The sequence below is a fragment of the Neoarius graeffei genome, chromosome 18, assembly GCF_027579695.1.
Source record: "Neoarius graeffei isolate fNeoGra1 chromosome 18, fNeoGra1.pri, whole genome shotgun sequence".
NCBI classification, from domain to species: domain Eukaryota; kingdom Metazoa; phylum Chordata; class Actinopteri; order Siluriformes; family Ariidae; genus Neoarius; species Neoarius graeffei.
The window spans coordinates 65370163-65387967 of record NC_083586.1 but is presented as its reverse complement, the minus strand read 5'-3'; the positions used below and the strand labels follow the sequence as shown (position 1 = coordinate 65387967).

Genomic DNA, 17805 nt, shown 5'->3' with positions numbered 1-17805 from the left:
TCAATACCTGTGTATGGCGATGGGTTTTTAACGACATAGGTATACAGATCATGTGGGCTGAAGTCAGGTAAAAACGAGGGCTTCGTGTACTTCCGTACGTCAGTGAGCAATCCTGGTGGAAGGAGGTAAACGTCGTTCTCTAAGCCTGCTAACCTCAATTTTTGCAAATACCTCTCCCTCTGCTCGCCCTGTAAATGCCCTACGTCGCTGGATAGTGAAGGTGTTTTCTGCATCTCGCTCCTTTTTCTTTTATGTTTTTCGTTTGTCGCCTTCCTCGCATTCAAACTGATTCGAGCCGTGCCGTCCAAAATGGCAGCATCACATGACTTGGTCACATGGGTGAAATACCTCAATAGTCACCATTTTGGTGTGGAGGTGTTATGTCCCTCTTCTACCTCTAGGTGGCTGTAGGTTCTCCCATATTTTCTTGTGTTTTGCCTGGTGATTGTCTTCCAGGTGTTTCCTGTTGGTGGGACATCTCCAATTGGTCTACCTGGCATGTTGCGCACTATAAATGGGAGCTGTGACCAGGAGCAAGAGGGGTTGTCTTCACGCCAGCAGCTGATGACATTATTTACCCTTATCATATTTAGTTATTGTCTTTGTTTTAATTACTATTTTCTTATATTGTAAACCCCTTACTTGTAATTAACCCCCTAGACTTGAGTCTGTTGGTTTTTTGGTTATTCATGTGTTATGCTGGTTAGCTGGCTGTAACAGGTGAACCCTGCCTCTCACCCATAGTCAGCTGGGATAGGCTCCGTCTCGCCTGCAACCCTGCACAGGATAAGCGATTACGGATAATGGATGGCTAGAGTAAGGGGCAAGGGAGTGTATTATATCAGTGAGTCCCCACAAAGATAGACGTACAAACGTGTTTGTGGTTTTGTAAGTGCCTGGAAGAGCAAAGCACTGAAACCGATGTACGCCCCATTTTCATGAAATTCATTAGTCCGTCCCCGGCTGTTCCTGACCTGGGTGTTACAATTCACACTGAAACTGAAATTGAGTGGTGGGTTGCAAAGCCAAACTGGACAATTTGGTTTGACTCTTTCAAGCACAAATCTCCTGCATTTACAACAGTTATACATAAAGCACATCGGCTGCTGAACTCAGAACATTAGAACATATGGGTACGTGGAGGGTTTTGTTTTTCTCAGAGTATCATCAGAAGCATCTACAATCCTGTCAAAATCTTCCTCTTTCTGTCCCTCATTAACTATGTTTGTATTGTTTCTTGCACTGCACACTGCAGAGTTCACCCATGATCTGTCCCTGTTTCAAACCTTGTCCTCTAGAGGGCAGTAGGGGGCTTCTGTCAAAGATTATTAAACAGTGAAAGGAAGCCGTTCATGTAAGCTGTATGGTGAGACACTTTGCCTCACTAACACTCCAGTTAATCCTGGAGAACATCAAGTTCTCTCAAATAAAAACATATCTCATTTGCAGAACACTAATATTAAATGTTATTACATTTTAAGCCAAAACATGGGCGGCACGGTGGTGTAGTGGTTAGCACTGTCGCCTCACAGCAAGAAGGTCCGGGTTCGAGCCCTGTGGCCAGCGAGGGCCTTTCTGTGCGGAGTTTGCATGTTCTCCCCGTGTCTGCGTGGGTTTCCTCCGGGTGCTCCGGTTTCCCCCACAGTCCAAAGACGTGCAGGTTAGGTTAACTGGTGACTCTAAATTGACCGTAGGTGTGAATGTGGGTGTGAATGGTTGTGTGTCTGTGTCAGCCCTGTGATGACCTGGCCACTTGTCCAGGGTGAACCCCGCCTTTCACCCGTAGTCAGCTGGGATAGGCTCCAGCTTGCCTGCGGCCCTGTAGAACAGGATAAAGCGGCTAGAGATAATGAGATGAGATAAGCCAAAACACACCCATGCAACAGCGTACTGTGGGTAGTCACTTAGGTGGCTCAGCAGATAAGGATCTGGGTAACTGATTGGTTCCAACCCCAGCACTGACAACCTGCCACTGTTGGGCCCTTGAGCGAGGCCCTTAACCCTCTCTGCTCCAGGAGCATTGTATCATGTAACCCCTTGTTGTATGTCACTCTGTATAACAGCGTCTGCTAAATCCCTGTAATGTACTGTAACTCACCACAGACTGAGTGAAATAAAGAGATGGCATTACAGTTCACATTGCAGTACATTGCAGCGCCTCACGTCCTGCTTTGCAGAAGCTGCCCAGCTCTTCGGACTCGAGGTCAGCTTGAAGAAGACTGAGGTCCTCCACCAGCCCGCACCTCGGGTAGAGTACCGCCCTCCTCACATCACCATCGGCGAGACTGAGCTGAAAACAGTACACCAGTTTACCTACCTGGGGTGTGTCATCTCATCTGATGCCAAGATCGACAAAGAAGTCGACAACAGACTGGCCAAGGCAAACAGCGCTTTTGGCAGACTGTACAACAGAGTGTGGTCAAACAAACACTTGAAAAGGGGCACCAAGATCAGAGTGTACAAAGCTGTCATTCTCACCACCCTCTTGTATGGCTCTGAGTTGTGGGTAACCTATCGTCACCACCTGCGACTCCTTGAGCGTTTCCATCAGCGCTGTCTCCGCACCATTCTCAACAACCACTGGAGCGAGTACGTCACAAACGTCGACGTCCTTGCACAAGCGGAGATCACCAGCATCGAGGCTATGTTGCTGAAGTCGCAGCTACGCTGGGCAGGGCACGTCTCCAGAATGGAGGATCATTGCCTGCCCAAGATAGCCCTGTATGGCGAACTCTCCACTGGTCACCGTGACAGAGGGGCACCAAAGAAACGCTACAAAGACTCCCTGAAGAAGTCACTAGGTGCCTGTCACATTGATCACAACCAGTGGTCTACCCTCGCTGCTGACCGTGACGCCTGGCGCTACACCATTCACCAGGCCGTCTCCTCCTTCGAGGAATCCTGCTGTGAGAACCTGCGGGAGAAGCGCCGCAGAAGGAAAGAACGGGAAACCTCAGCAGCAGTACCTGACATCACTTTCGATTGCAGCCGATGCGGCCGGACCTGCCTGTCCCGCATCGGACTCATCAGCCACGAGCGAGCCTGCAGTCGTCGTGGACAATGCCCTTCATAAAATCTTCGTTCGCGAAGCCAAGCCGAGAGAGAGACATAAGTCCACTGCTTATTAGCTTAGTATGAGTGACATGCTGTTACTATGGCAACTGTATTGAACATTTCACACAGACACTTCCTGAGTGGTTTTCCATCACCAGTGCAAACGTAGAAGTGGACACGATGCTGCTTTCTACTCGCGCCACACAAAAAGACACTGTACAGTCCCCGAGACAGACAGTGAGGGAGCGTGAGAGAACATTTTTATTTTTTGAGCAGGAGTTTGTGAGTCTGGACTGAGAATGAAGATCCTCCTTATCTTCACCTTCTGCCTGATGATCGGTGAGTAAAAGCACTTTGAAATAATCAGCAGTATCAGGGTCACATTAAAGCTTTGCACTGATGGACATTTAGTTCAGAACTTTTATCGATCGCTTCCAGTGGTTTAAAGTAGTGAAGTTCTCAGGGCTGCTGGACTTCCTGGTTATCTTCAAAAGCACACAGAGGAGGTTCGGGTTCACTGACTGCATGAGGAAACGTCTGTGTTCAAGTGACCTGCACATGGGAACATTATCTCTACTTATATTCACTGTAGAACTGACTTTGAAGAGTTTTTGTATCTGTATATTAGCTGAACAACAGTCAGTATCTTCACTTTATCTGTTTAAAGGGGAACTGAGGTCACTTAAACTTTTATTTCTTAATTAACGTGTTATTCAATTACATTTTCGGTTTTATTAACCTTATATCGTGACTCGTATTGGCATGTTAGATTACACTTATCAGCCTTTTCGGTTTTTAGCCATGTTGAACGTAGTTTATTTGGTCCATGGCAGGCGTCGCTTATCCGGCGATCTTCACGAGACTTGTGCGAGACTTCAAACTTGAAGTGTCAACGCCGCCATTTTGAAAACTGTTTACACAGCAGCCAGATTGCCAAATCATTCCAATTTAGATTAATTTCGAGATTTGCCAGTGCCATCAGTGACTGTGTGAGAGTCCTGCGTGCTGTGGCGCATGCACCTGAAGGCGCACCTTGGGCTGCATGCACGCTGAGTGGACTCCAGCACGAGCGCCGTGAACAAGGCGCACCTGAGCTCAATTAAGGAACTTCCTGTATCCATCCCCTCATCTGAGACCTGCACTCGTCTTTTCCTTGGTTTTCACACATTCCTTTTTACCTCCATAGGCTTCCATTGATTTTTGGCCCCATTCAAATGAATGGAGTTTTGCGCAGTCGCACTTCACCACACATCCACCAAACTTCATACGGCACCTCACCATCACACACATGATATCGGTTCTGACCCGCACTCGGCTTTCTCTCGCCTTTCATCCGTCCCTTTTTCCTCCACACTGCCACTATTTATTGGAAGCATGACAGAGTCATCCCTCCATTTCCCTACACGCGATAATGCATTTGGCAAAGACCTGCTCATTTGAGACTTTGACAACAAATGAACTCCAACTCAAGGGACACTTTATTAGGAATACTTGCCCACAGACACATGCTTGCAGATAGCAGATAACCTTTAGCATGCTAGCTGTTTGCATTTATCCATTAGCATATCATGCTAGCTGTTAGCTCATGAGTTGTTAGCATATTAGCTTTAATATGTTATCATGAGAGCTGTTAGCATGTTAGGATTAACATGTTAGCATGCTACCAGTTAGCATGTTTGCCAAATTGTTAGCCTTAGCATGTTAGTATGCTAAAAGTTAACATGTTATCCATTAGCATATTAGCTGTTAGCCTGTCACCTTCAGCAGGTTTGCATGCGAACAGTTAGCATATTAACCATTAACATGTTAGCCTGCTAGCTGTTAGCATGCCAGGTGTTAGCATATTAGCCTTAAAATGTTAACATGTTAAAAAATAGCATGTTAGCTATTAGCATGTTAGGATGCTATCTGTTAGCATGTTAGCGATTAGCAGGTTAGCATGAGCATGCCAGCATTATTGCTGTTCTGCTACAGCTCAGCAAGCACACTGCATTTTCTCTGTGGAAATGCAGTCTAGTATTATATTTGAAAGCATTTTACAGAAACTGTGCTGAACATTTATCAAGCACTTCCTGCGTGCTTTTTTTTTTTTGCCACGGTCATGTGGATGAGTAAATTACTGTAGAAGTGGACGCAACACTTCTATGAAAAACCACAAAAAGGCACTGTCCAATCACAGAGTCAGAGTCAGTGAGGGCATGTAAAGGACCGAACAATCATTTTTATTTTTATTTTCTGAGCAGGAGTTTGTGAGTCTGGACTGAGAATGAAGAGCCTCCTCATCTTCAACTTCTGCCTGATGATCAGTGAGTAAAAGCACTTTGAAATAATCAGCAGTATCAGGGTCACATTAAAGCTTTGCACTGATGGACATTTAGTTCAGAACTTTTATCGATCGCTTCCAGTGTTTTAAAGTAGTGAAGTTCTCAGGGCTGCTGGACTTCCTGGTTATCTTCAAAAGCACACAGAGGAGGTTCGGGTTCACTGACTGCATGAGGAAACGTCTGTGTTCAAGTGACCTGCACATGGGAACATTATCTCTACTTATATTCACTGTAGAACTGACTTTGAAGAGTTTTGTATCTGTATATTAGCTGAACAACAGTCAGTATCTTCACTTTATCTGTTTAAAGATCAGGGCTACTGCTTTATCAGTGCAGACGCCTGTCAGGTCGTCTCTCTTGTTCCTGTTCTTGAGCACAAAATGTGAGTTCTGGATTTTATTTCGAGTACAGCTGAGAGCAGATAGCCCTGATGTATGAAACATATGATTTAGATTATTAGTCTGAGTGTTTTTTATTTAAAATGCCTATATTAGTTATTGTGAGGTGGCATGGTGGTGTCGTGGTTAGCACTGTCGCCTCACAGCAAGAAGGTTCTGGGTTCAAGCCCAGTGGCCAATGGGGGCCTTTCTATGTGGAGTTTGCATGTTCTCCCTGTGTCTGTGTGGGTTTCCTCTGGGTGCTCCGGTTTCCCCCACAGTCCACAGACATGCAGGTTAGGATCATTGGTGACTCTAAATTGACCGTAGATGTGAGTGTGAATGGTTGTTTGTCTCTGTGTGTCGGCCCTGTGATGACCTGGCGACTTGTCCAGGTTGAACCCCGCCTCTCACTCATAGTCAGCTGGGATAGGATCCCGCCTGTCTGCGACCCTGGAGAACAGGATAAGCGGCTACAGATAATGGATGGATAGTTATTGCAGATTATACCACAGTAGACACACACACACACACACTCTCTATCTCACACACACACACACACACAGCTTTGTTTAGTCTTTGATCTTATGTGTTGCACCGTCTTCCTGAATCTTATTTCATTCCACTGTATATTATTCTCCAGCTGATGATACTGATGCTGTAACTACAATAACTGGATACAGAGGAAGATCAGTTCAGATTCAATGCCCCTATCAACCTGGATATGAAAAGTACAAAAAGTATCTCTGCAGAGGTAAATGTTCCTATTTGTGGAATAAAGACATTCCTGTTGCGTCTGGATCTTCTGCTAAAGACCCCAGATTCTCTCTGTATGACGACACAACAGCCAAAATCTTCACCGTCACCATCACTGATCTGAGACCAGAGGATGAAGGCACTTACTGGTGTGTGATAAAGCGGACATCACTGCCTAATATTTACACAGAGTCGACTGCTGGTTAAAACAGGTGAGTGTGACACAGAGGAGACTAAAAACCCTCACACATTAATTCACTGATGATGAACATTGACTGAAGCAGATGATTAAAGCACCATGTACAGTGTAGAACGGGTCTCATTTATCAGGTTTGTAAACTCAAAGATTATAATTGAGACTCAATGCATTGATTTTTAAGCTCGAAAATGTGAACTGTGTGGAATTTAAAAGTGGACAGTTTCTATTCTTTCAGCTGATCCTGCCATCAGTACTGTCTCCCAGTCCACACACACCACTTCAACACATGCCATGAGTCCATCAGTCCATGCTGAGATCCCACATTCAACGGGTACAGTGGGGCAAAAAAGTATTTAGTCAGTCACCAATTGTGCAAGTTCTCCCACTTAAAAAGATGAGAGAGGCCTGTAATTTTCATCATAGGTATACCTCAACTATGAGAGACAGAATGAGAAAAAAAATCCAGAAAATCACATTATCTGATTTTTAAAGAATTTATTTGCAAATTATGGTGGAAAATAAGTATTTGGTCAATAACAAAAGTTCATCTCAATACTTTGTTATATACCCTTTGTTGGCAATGACAGAGGTCAAACATTTCCTGTAAGTCTTCACAAGGTTTTCACACACTGTTGCTGGTATTTTGGCCCATTCCTCCATGCAGATCTCCTCTAGAGCAGTGATGTTTTGGGGCTGTCGCTGGGCAACACAGACTTTCGTCTCCCTCCAAAGATTTTCTATGGGGTTGAGATCTGGAGACTGGCTAGGCCACTCCAGCACCTTGAAATGCTTCTTACGAAGCCACTCCTTCGTTGCCCAGGCGGTGTGTTTGGAATCATTGTCATGCTGAAAGACCCAGCCACGTTTCATCTTCAATGCCCTTGCAGATGGAAGGAGGTTTTCACTCAAAATCTCAAGATACATGGCCCCATTCATTCTTTCCTTTACACGGATCAGTCGTCCTGGTCCCTTTGCAGAAAAACAGCCCCAAAGCATGATGTTTCCACCCCCATGCTTCACAGTAGGTATGGTGTTCTTTGGATGCAACTCAGCATTCTTTCTCCTCCAAACAGGACAAGTTGAGTTTTTACCAAAAAGTTCTATTTTGCTTTCATCTGACCATATGACATTCTCCCAATCCTCTTCTGGATCATCCAAATGCTCTCTAGCAAACTTCAGACGGGCCTGGACATGTACTGGCTTAAGCAGGGGGACACGTCTGGAACTGCAGGATTTGAGTCCCTGGCGGCGTAGTGTGTTACTGATGGTAGCCTTTGTTACTTTGGTCCCAGCTCTCTGCAGGTCATTCACTAGGTCCCCCCGTGTGGTTCTGGGATTTTTGCTCACCGTTCTTGTGATCATTTTGACCCCTTGGGGTGAGATCTTGAGTGGAGCCCCAGATCGAGGGAGATTATCAGTGGTCTTGTATGTTTTCCATTTTCTAATAATTGCTCCCACAGTTGATTTCTTCACACCAAGCTGCTTACCTATTGCAGATTCAGTCTTCCCAGCCTGGTGCAGGTCTACAGTTTTGTTTCTGGTGTCCTTTGACAGCTCTTTGGTCTTGGCCATAGTGGAGTTTGGAGTGTGACTGTTTGAGGTTGTGGACAGGTGTCTTTTATACTGATAACGAGTTCAAACAGGTGCCATTAATACAGGTAACGAGCAGAGGACAGAGGAGCCTCTTAAAGAAGTTGTTGCAGGTCTGTGAGAGCCAGAAATCTTGCTTGTTTGTAGGTGACCAAATACTTATTTTACAGAGGAATTTACCAATTAATTCATTAAAAATCCTACAATGTGATTTTCCTGGATTCTTTCCCCCATTCTGTCTCTCATAGTTGAAGTGTACCTATGATGAAAATTACAGGCCTCTCATCTTTTTAAGTGGGAGAACTTGCACAATTGGTGGCTGACTAAATACTTTTTTGCCCCACTGTATGGACTTTTTGCCTGAACTCTTCTTTATTACACTTCTGTCATGTCATTCATTATGTCTCTCTTTTTTTTTTTTTTTTTTAATTCCAGCTCATCCATTAAATGACGCTAACTCTCCATTGAGCGCTCCCTCAGATCAGGGTATGTAGAACATCAAATTTTATTTGAGCTTTTATTTAAAATCTTCTACATGAGAGAGAGAACACAGATCAAACCACCACAGGACAGATGACTTTTTTCAGCTAATCCATTTAATCATGTTACTCACTGGAACAAAGCAGGAGAACAGTCAGCTTACCCTTAGCAAAAAGTAGTATACTTAAAGTTCATTTTATTAAGTATGCTTCAGTATAAGTATAGCGAGTATACTACAGACCATGTACTTTTAGTGTCCTAGAAAGTATACAAATTTAATACTTTTTCAGACTAAATTGGAACATTTCAAGTTTATAAAGGTATACTTTAAAGTTCATTTTAAGTTTGCAAAAGTACACTTTAAAGTATACGACAAGTACATTCATCTATATACTATCAATGTATTTGGTATATCCCTCTCGTATGCTTAAAGTATACCACAAGTACACTTATCGATATACTGCCATTGTACTAGTTATATACTTCGAGTCCCTATTTTTAGTTTATTATTGTATACTTTAAGTATACTGTTATAAACGTTGGTTATTTCACTAGTTTACTTGTTATACTTTAAGTTTGCTTGGCATATTACCTGTAGCTTACTATTTATATAATGGAAATATACTCCTTAAAGTATTCTTAAAGTTTACGCATACTGTATGTACACGAGTGTGATGCATTTACAAAATCACAAGACAGAATGTTGAAAACAAGTTTGATATATTTTCAAACATTTCAAAAACAAAGACCTATGAAATCAAGTCCTTCCTTACTGGAGAAAATGAAAGGAAAAAGTGCACATTTGCATGTAAAAATGTAAACATAGCATCTTCAGCTGAGAACTAAAGTCCTTCCTTGTCAAAAAAGGTAAAAGAAAAGTGCACACCTTTGGAACCAAAAATAAATAACTAGATAGAAACAAAGTCTGTACTTTTATGCTCAGACAGGCCTGTACAGTGGTGCTTGAAAGTTTGTGAACCCTTTAGAATTTTCTATATTTCTGCATAAATATGACCTAAAACATCATCAGATTTTCACACAAGTCCTAAAAGTAGATAAAGAGAACCCAGTTAAACAAATGAGACAAAAATATTATACTTGGTCATTTATTTATTGAGGAAAATGATCCAATATTACATATCTGTGAGTGGCAAAAGTATGTGAACCTCTAGGATTAGCAGTTCATTTGAAGGTGAAATTAGAGTCAGGCGTTTTCAATCAGTGGGATGATAATCCGGTGTGAGTGGGCACCCTGTTTTATTTAAAGAACAGGGATCTATCAAAGTCTGATCTTCACAACACATGTTTGTGGTAGTGTATCATGGCACGAACAAAGGAGATTTCTGAGGACCTCAGAAAAAGCGTTGTTGATGCTCATCAGGCTGGAAAAGGTTACAAAACCATCTCTAAAGAGTTTGGACTCCACCAATCCACAGTCAGACAGATTGTGTACAAATGGAAGAAATTCAAGACCATTGTTACCCTCCCCAGGAGTGGTCAACCAACAAAGATCACTCCAATAACAAGGTGTGTAATAGTCGGTGAGGTCAGAAAGGACCCCAGGGTAACTTCTAAGCAACTGAAGGCTCCTATCACATTGGCTAATGTTCATGAGTCCACCATCAGGAGAACACTGAACAACAATGGTGTGCATGGCAGGCTTGCAAGGAGAAAGCCACTGCTCTCCAAAAAGAACATTGCTGCTCATCTGCAGTTTGCTAAAGATCACGTGGACAAGCCAGAAGGCTATTGGAAAAATATTTTGTGGATGGATGAGACCAAAATAGAACTTTTTGGTTTAAATGAGAAGCGTTATGTTTGGAGAAAGGAAAACACTGCATTCCAGCATAAGAACCTTATCCCATCTGTGAAACATGGTGGTGGTAGTATCATGGTTTGGGCCGGTTTTGCTGCATCTGGGCCAGGACGGCTTGTCATCATTGATGAAACAATGAATTCTGAATTATACCAGTGAATTCTAAAGCAAAATATCAGGACATCTGTCCATGAACTGAATCTCAAGAGAAGGTGAGTCATGCAGCAAGACAACGACCCTAAGCACACAAGTCGTTCTACCAAAGAATGGTTAAAGAAAAATAAAGTTAATGTTTTGGAATGGCCAAGTCAAAGTCCTGACCTTTAGTCCAATCGAAATGTTGTGGAAGGACCTGAAGCGAGCAGTTCATGTGAGGAAACCCACCAACACCCCAGAGTTGAAGCTGTTCTGTACGGAGGAACGGGCTAAAATTCCTCCAAGCCGGTGTGCAGGACTGATCAACAGTTACCGCAAACATTTAGTTGCAGTTATTGCTGCACAAGGGGGTCACACCAGATACTGAAAGCAAAGGTTCACATACTTTTGCCACTCACAGATATGCAATATTGGATCATTTTCCTCAATAAATAAATGACCAAGTATAATATTTTTGTCTCATTTGTTTAACTGGGTTCTCTTTATCTACTTTTAGGACTTGTGTGAAAATCTGATGTTTTAGGTCATATTTATGCAGAAATATAGAAAATTCTAAAGGGTTCACAAACTTTCAAGTACCACTGTATGTAAAGATTCACAAATCAATGTACAAAGTATTTTCCTATATGTTGTTAAAAAAACTGAAACTGTTAATGCTGTCTGGCCTGACATGATCAAAACAAAATGTGCTCTTGTTGAAACAGCTGACGCTATGTACAGTACATAACACCATTGCCAAACCCTTATGAACGGGACTAGTTTGATCAATAAAGGCAAAAGTTTTCTGTTTTTGTGTATGATTTTAAGGTACATAAAGATAATGCAATTGAGCACACATACTATATACTGTAAAGTTTTAAACTCCAGCATTATATTATATTAATATATAAATTAAATGTAAAGCATGAGTCAATGACTTGACCTTATTATGCATTTGGAGCAAGATATACTAAGTATTAGTACTTTGTGGCAGAAAAACATAAGTATATTAAAGTATAAGTTTTAGTATTAAAGTATAAGTGTAAGTCTTAGTATTCATGTAGTTAGTCTTAGACTTTTGTTTATACTTTTCAGTATAAGCCAAGTATACTTCACTATACTATTCTTAACCTTCCTCTAGTGTTCGGGTCGGCACCGACCCGTTTTTAGGTTTAGCATGCATAAAAGTACTACATAAATTTGTTTATTGCATCAAGACTTTTTGACTTTGTCAGGAACTTCTATTTAAACAAAATAAAATCCCCAAAAATAATTTTACTAAATTATAAAATGCTCTGGTGAAAATTGTGACCTTTGTGTTGTTAGGGTCAATTTCGACCCAGTTAAAATATAAGATTATAAAACAATAATAAATGCCAAAACTGAAATCATACACACAATCAGCCTACAGCCAGCTCTTCCTCCAACCACTTGAGCTTCAGTCAGGGGCTTTTCTCTTTGCCTGTTTGACAGAACAAACAACGACAGACATGTCCAGGCATGTAAGGCCAATTGAGTTTAGAGTTGGTGACTTGCAGAGTACACATCTCCAATTTACAGCATGCAACAATGAGAAGAGGACTGAATGTAAGCCAAGCTCTGGATCATATCTTTGCTGATAATGAGGCAGAGGACACAGAGCAGTATAGCGATGGAGATGAGCAGGTCTCTGAGGAGGAAGATAATGTGGCGTTTCAACCGGAAGACACAGACGCATCTGATCAGTCTGATGAGGTCGTCACCGGTGCTGAAGCTGCTCCTGCTGAAACATTCAGATCCAAAAGTGGCAACATCTGTTGGAGCTCAGTACCTCCTGACGTACATGGCAGGACAGCTGCTGCAAATGTCATCAAAATGACCCCTGGGATCACAAGGTTTGCTGTGATGAGAGTAAGTGACATCAAGTCATGTTTTGATCTGTTTATGCCATTGTCACTAAAAAAAAGTCATAATTGCTATGACAAACCTTGAAGGAAAAAAGTCCATGGCAACATGTGGCATGACATTGATGAGGAATGCCTGGATGCCTACATTTGTGTTCTTCTCCTTGCTGGAGTGTACAGATCCAGCAATGAGGCCACTGATAGTTTCTGGGACACATCGACAGGCGGAAATATTTTCCGGGCAACAATGTCACTTCAGACCTTTCGAACGATATCAAGAGTCCTCAGATTTGACACCAGAGCAAAATCTGACAAGCTTGCTCCCATCAGGGATGTCTGGGAGAGATGGGTGCAACTACTTCCACTGATGTTCAACCCAGGGCCAGAGGTGACAATAGATGAATGTTTTCTCCCTTTCCGTGCAAAATGCCCGTTCCGGCAATACATGCCCAGTAAGCCAGGCAAATATGGCATACCGGTAAAAATCTGGGCATGCCTGGATGCCTACATTGGTGTTCTTCTCCTTGCTGGAGTGTACAGATCCAGCAATGAGGCCACTAATAGTCAACAGAAAAAAAAGAGACTTGTTTTTTGCCCTTTTCTTGAAGTAAATATATATGGGTCGAAATTGACCCGAAACACCATAGATGTTACTATAGTTGATAATATTAAAATTATTATTTTTTTAACATTTAAGAGATGTGATCTAATACCCCTCAGTAATAGTCAGGTAACAGAACAACCTTTTATTTGTTTACATTATTCTCTTGAGGTTCATTTGACCACCTTTTTTTATATTGAAAACGAGGGGTATGCTGTTAAAAGAAAGGCCCAGGGGCCACAACAAAAATATTAAAACCAATCTTTTCATGGATAAGGGAGCCTAACAAGGTAGCCAAGAGGTAAGAAACAAATTGGATGATAAATAATTGTTTTTAGGGTATTTTATGGCTGATTTAAGACACGGGTCAAAACCGACCCGTTAACATCAGAGATAGTAACAGAAAGCTAACACCAGAGGAAGGTTAAGTATATAAAATATAGTTTATAAAAAGTCAACTTCAAGTATACTTCCTCAGTTTTAGTAAAAAATAAGTATACTCATACTACACTTGAATAAACTTCTTTTTGCTAAGGGTATCCTGCTTTGAACCCAGGTCTACAAGATGCCAAACCTGCACCCTGACCACAACACCAAAGAGCCAGGCTCGTTGGTATAACAGTCAGAGCACATACTCAACTGTAGTAATGGACACTCCATCATACTCACCAAAACATCCCACTCCCATCCCCTGGTACATACACCCTCCATCCACACTCGAAAGGAGGCTAAGATCAGATAAAATCTCTGTTCTGCTCAGCACTTCAGCTTTATAAAATATTATTTTCTCCTCAATGTAATAATTACATTTCTTTGATGTTAAGAGTAGAAGATAGATGCCGTGTGTCCATGGTGTTTATTAACCCACTCAGTTGAACATGAAGGCTGCAGTTTGCATGTTCATTTTAACAGGAAATACAGATTTCACAAAGCACTTCGTACTTCTCTAACCACAGGGTTCAAGTTGCTCTCATACTTTACTTCTCTCATTATTAATGGCTTATTCATAATATAAAAACATTCTTTATGGTAAAACTTATAGAAATTTGTATAAATCGAGTGGCAGGTTGTCCAGTCCCACATGTCCCTAATTCTTCTACACTCCTCCACTACACGCTCCACATGTTTCCTGTGACATGACCATTATCACTTTCATGTGGTTTAAACGTTGATGTTTCTGTGTCACACATTTATGTCCTGTACAGAGAATCCAGGTATAGCGAAGTACGTCATGATCAGTACAGGCGCAGTGTTGTTTGCTGTTGGTGTGATTATAGCAATCTACTGCAAAAGAAAGCATCAAGGTAAAACCCACTTTCAATGTCTGTCTCTGGTTAATTTATGGTGATGTTTTAATCTCATGATGGGCTGCTTTACTGTCATTGACATGTCCTTGTACCCAGTGTTAAAGACACCAGTTATTCACCTGTGGATCTTTGGTTAGCGATTTTATACACAGTGAAGCCTGGAGGTGATACTGGAGTCACTGCATGAAACTGCATGAAACTATATACAATCAGAAGAAAAATAGAAGGAATTATACGATGGAATGAAGCTCCAGCTGATTTCTTTCTAGTCCAGCTCAGGCAAGAAAGAAATCAGCCCGAGCTTCACTCCATCATACAATTCAATGTATTTTTCTTATGATTGTGTGGTGCTGTTCATGCCGTTCCACAATCATCCAAAATCTTCTGCTTTAAAAGAGAGAATTGTTAACAGCAAATAATTTGATCTGGATGCCAAAAATAAAACCTTTTACTATATTTTGAGAACCATGGGCTGGGCTTGGCTCTGCTCAAACATTTACAAATAACAGCCTCCATTGCTTTTATATAAACATGATGATGATGATGATGATGCTTGTCCTTTGGGGTTGAAGATGACCATAACTTCAAATTGGTGGGTGGTGGTTGTGGGTTCAGAAATGACTGATGAGGCCAGTCCAGGCTTTAAATGTACGTCCACATGTTGGGCATGCATGGGTAGATGCTGTAGTGGGGGTGGTGATAGAACCACCACCACGTTCCATGAGCTGGCCCTTGTCCGCTAGACATGTTTCCCTGAGGGCCGCTATGTCTACATTGTAGCAAGCTAGTTCCCTGGTGATTAGTGCACTTCTTCTCTCCAGTCTGTCTGCTTTGATGTTATCCAGTAGAGTCCACATGTTCCACGTGCTAATGTTGAGTACCTTCATCATCCTTTCCATTCTCTGACTTGTTGTATTTTGATTGCTGAGTGGGATCCCCGCCAGCCATGGTGTGCTGGCCAGGGTGAGGTGAAGCAGGTTATGTTTTGGGGCACTTTTCTAGCCCCTTCTGCCATTGAGCTGAGCTTTGTTCCAGCAGAGAGTGACCCTATGCCCTGGGCTGCCTGTGTGCAGGTTCATGACCACAGCTTCCAGTGTGTTCACACCTGCTGCTTTGCCACATGCTCATCGCCACCGGACTTGAATTTGAAATCATGACTTGTGCATCACTTAGATTCAAGTGAGAGAGAGTTGCACAGCTATCAGCCTCACTCTGTCATGCCAACCTAACTGAATCCAGGGGCAAGACAGAATCTGCGCGCCTGCAGCGAGGTCAGGATGCAGTGGACGGCCAAACGTGTTGTATGTGTTGTACTGTGCCCTGATCGCTCTCCACAAACGCTTTGCTGGGTCCATCTTCCCACCCATTGAACCACCAGGTGGTGGTCTCCACCACGCAGTCTGCCAAGTCTCGTCTTTGGTCATAACCTTGACCGGGGGAATGAGGGGTTGCTCGTGCTTGCTCAAGGCACCAGCCCAAACTAGTAGAGGGAAGGAGACACCTTACTACTCCATTGCATGGCAGTCAAGGACAGCACATGCCCACTGCCCTAATACAGATTATACCTTTATAAACTGAGACAATGACACACATTGGGCCAAGTACTGATTTTCCATCAAATGAAGAAGTCTCATCACATCTCATTATCTGTAGCTGCTTTATCCTGTTCTACAGGGTCGCAGGCAAGCTGGAGCCTATCCCAGCTGACTACGGGCGAAAGGCGGGGTACACCCTGGACAAGTCGCCAGGTTATCACAGGGCCAAATGAAGAAGTATTACTTCTTCTTCTTATACTTATTATTAGAAGTATTCACCATTTAAAGGTTCACCCAGTACAGCTGTACACACCTGTAAATTAAAGCTGATGGGCTTTCTGATAATGTCAGGGCTTCATTTCAAACCCAATATGCTGAAGTACGCAATCAAACGTTTGAAACTCATCACTGTCCCAAAACTCCATTTGCATTGTATATTTACTTTATATTAAATCAAACATTGATGACCTTCTCATCTCTCTTCAGGCTCTGAAACAGTGACACAATCTCCCAGAGAGGTACAGGCCAATGATCTGATTCAGGTATTACTTTCACAAACACTTTACTTACAAACAGTTTAATGATTTGATTTTCATTTTCAGACAAGTGGAGATCATGAAAATGACCAAAATGTACTTCCTCTCCAAGCAAGAGAAAACGCCAAACCTGAATCTGTCTATCAGAGTCTCGATCCAACTACCAGGCAATCAGACTCAGTCTACCAAGATCTGACCTTCACTCATAAGCAATCAGACTCGGTTTACCAAGATCTGACCTTCACTCATAAGTAATCAGACTCAGTTTACCAAGATCTGACCTTCACTCATAAGCAATCAGACTCAGTCTACCAGGATCTGACCTTCACTCATAAGCAATCAGACTCAGTCTACCAGGTTATGTTCTGATACGACTGTTCTCCATTGAAATGGACTGAACTTGATCCAAAGAAAACTGTCAAAATGTTTATAGTTTCCTCACCAGACATTTATCTGGCCTGTGGATTACTTCCCAGATAGCAAAAGGGCGTTGATTCAACGGGGAATCATCAGCATGTTCTTCGACCATACACCGTCGAATCATCGTGGATCACCAGCGTTGATTCAACACCGCTTTGCTCATACGAGTTTGCGTTGAAACGACGTTGAAAAGTGGATGGTGGCCGACAGAGAATAGACCCCCTTTCACCCTTTATTCAACTACGGATTTCGGTTGATTTATAGTTTAATTTTCGGCGATGATTCATCCAACTTTACTTCCTGTTTTATGTACAACAGGAAGGCTACAAATTAAGCAAAACAGGCTAAATTAAACTAGCTAACAATAAAGCATCGGGGCTCTTGCCTAGGATGAACACACACATGCTTCAACCATGAAAGTGAAACTTAATTTATATCAATGTGCGTAGGCTACGTCCTGTTTTATGTACAACAGGATATAAAAATGCATGCAACAATGCACCTCTCCTAATGTTTGTCAAGCTATCTAATGAGGCATAACTTAACATTTATAAGGAACAGAACACACTTGAACAAGTTCTTAGAAACATTTTATGATTTATTTATAATTTATAATTGTGGCCTATTCCTCCTGCGGCGCAGACACCTGTACATGGAAACAGAAAAACATAACCAAAATTAATTTGATGCAGCATTGATAAAGAAAGTCAGCAGTAGGCTATGGGTTGGTAGCGTTGGTAGCCTGGATAATCTTTAAAGTTCATGGCCGCGAGGCGCGACCCATGGCTACAC

General features: G+C 42.3%; 1 pseudogene; it reads left to right on the top strand.

Annotated features, from left to right (window-relative positions):
• Window positions 1-3353: 3353 nt before the first annotated feature.
• On the top strand, window positions 3354-16848 carry LOC132865824 (CMRF35-like molecule 5; annotated as a pseudogene).
• The last annotated feature ends 957 nt before the right edge of the window (window positions 16849-17805 follow it).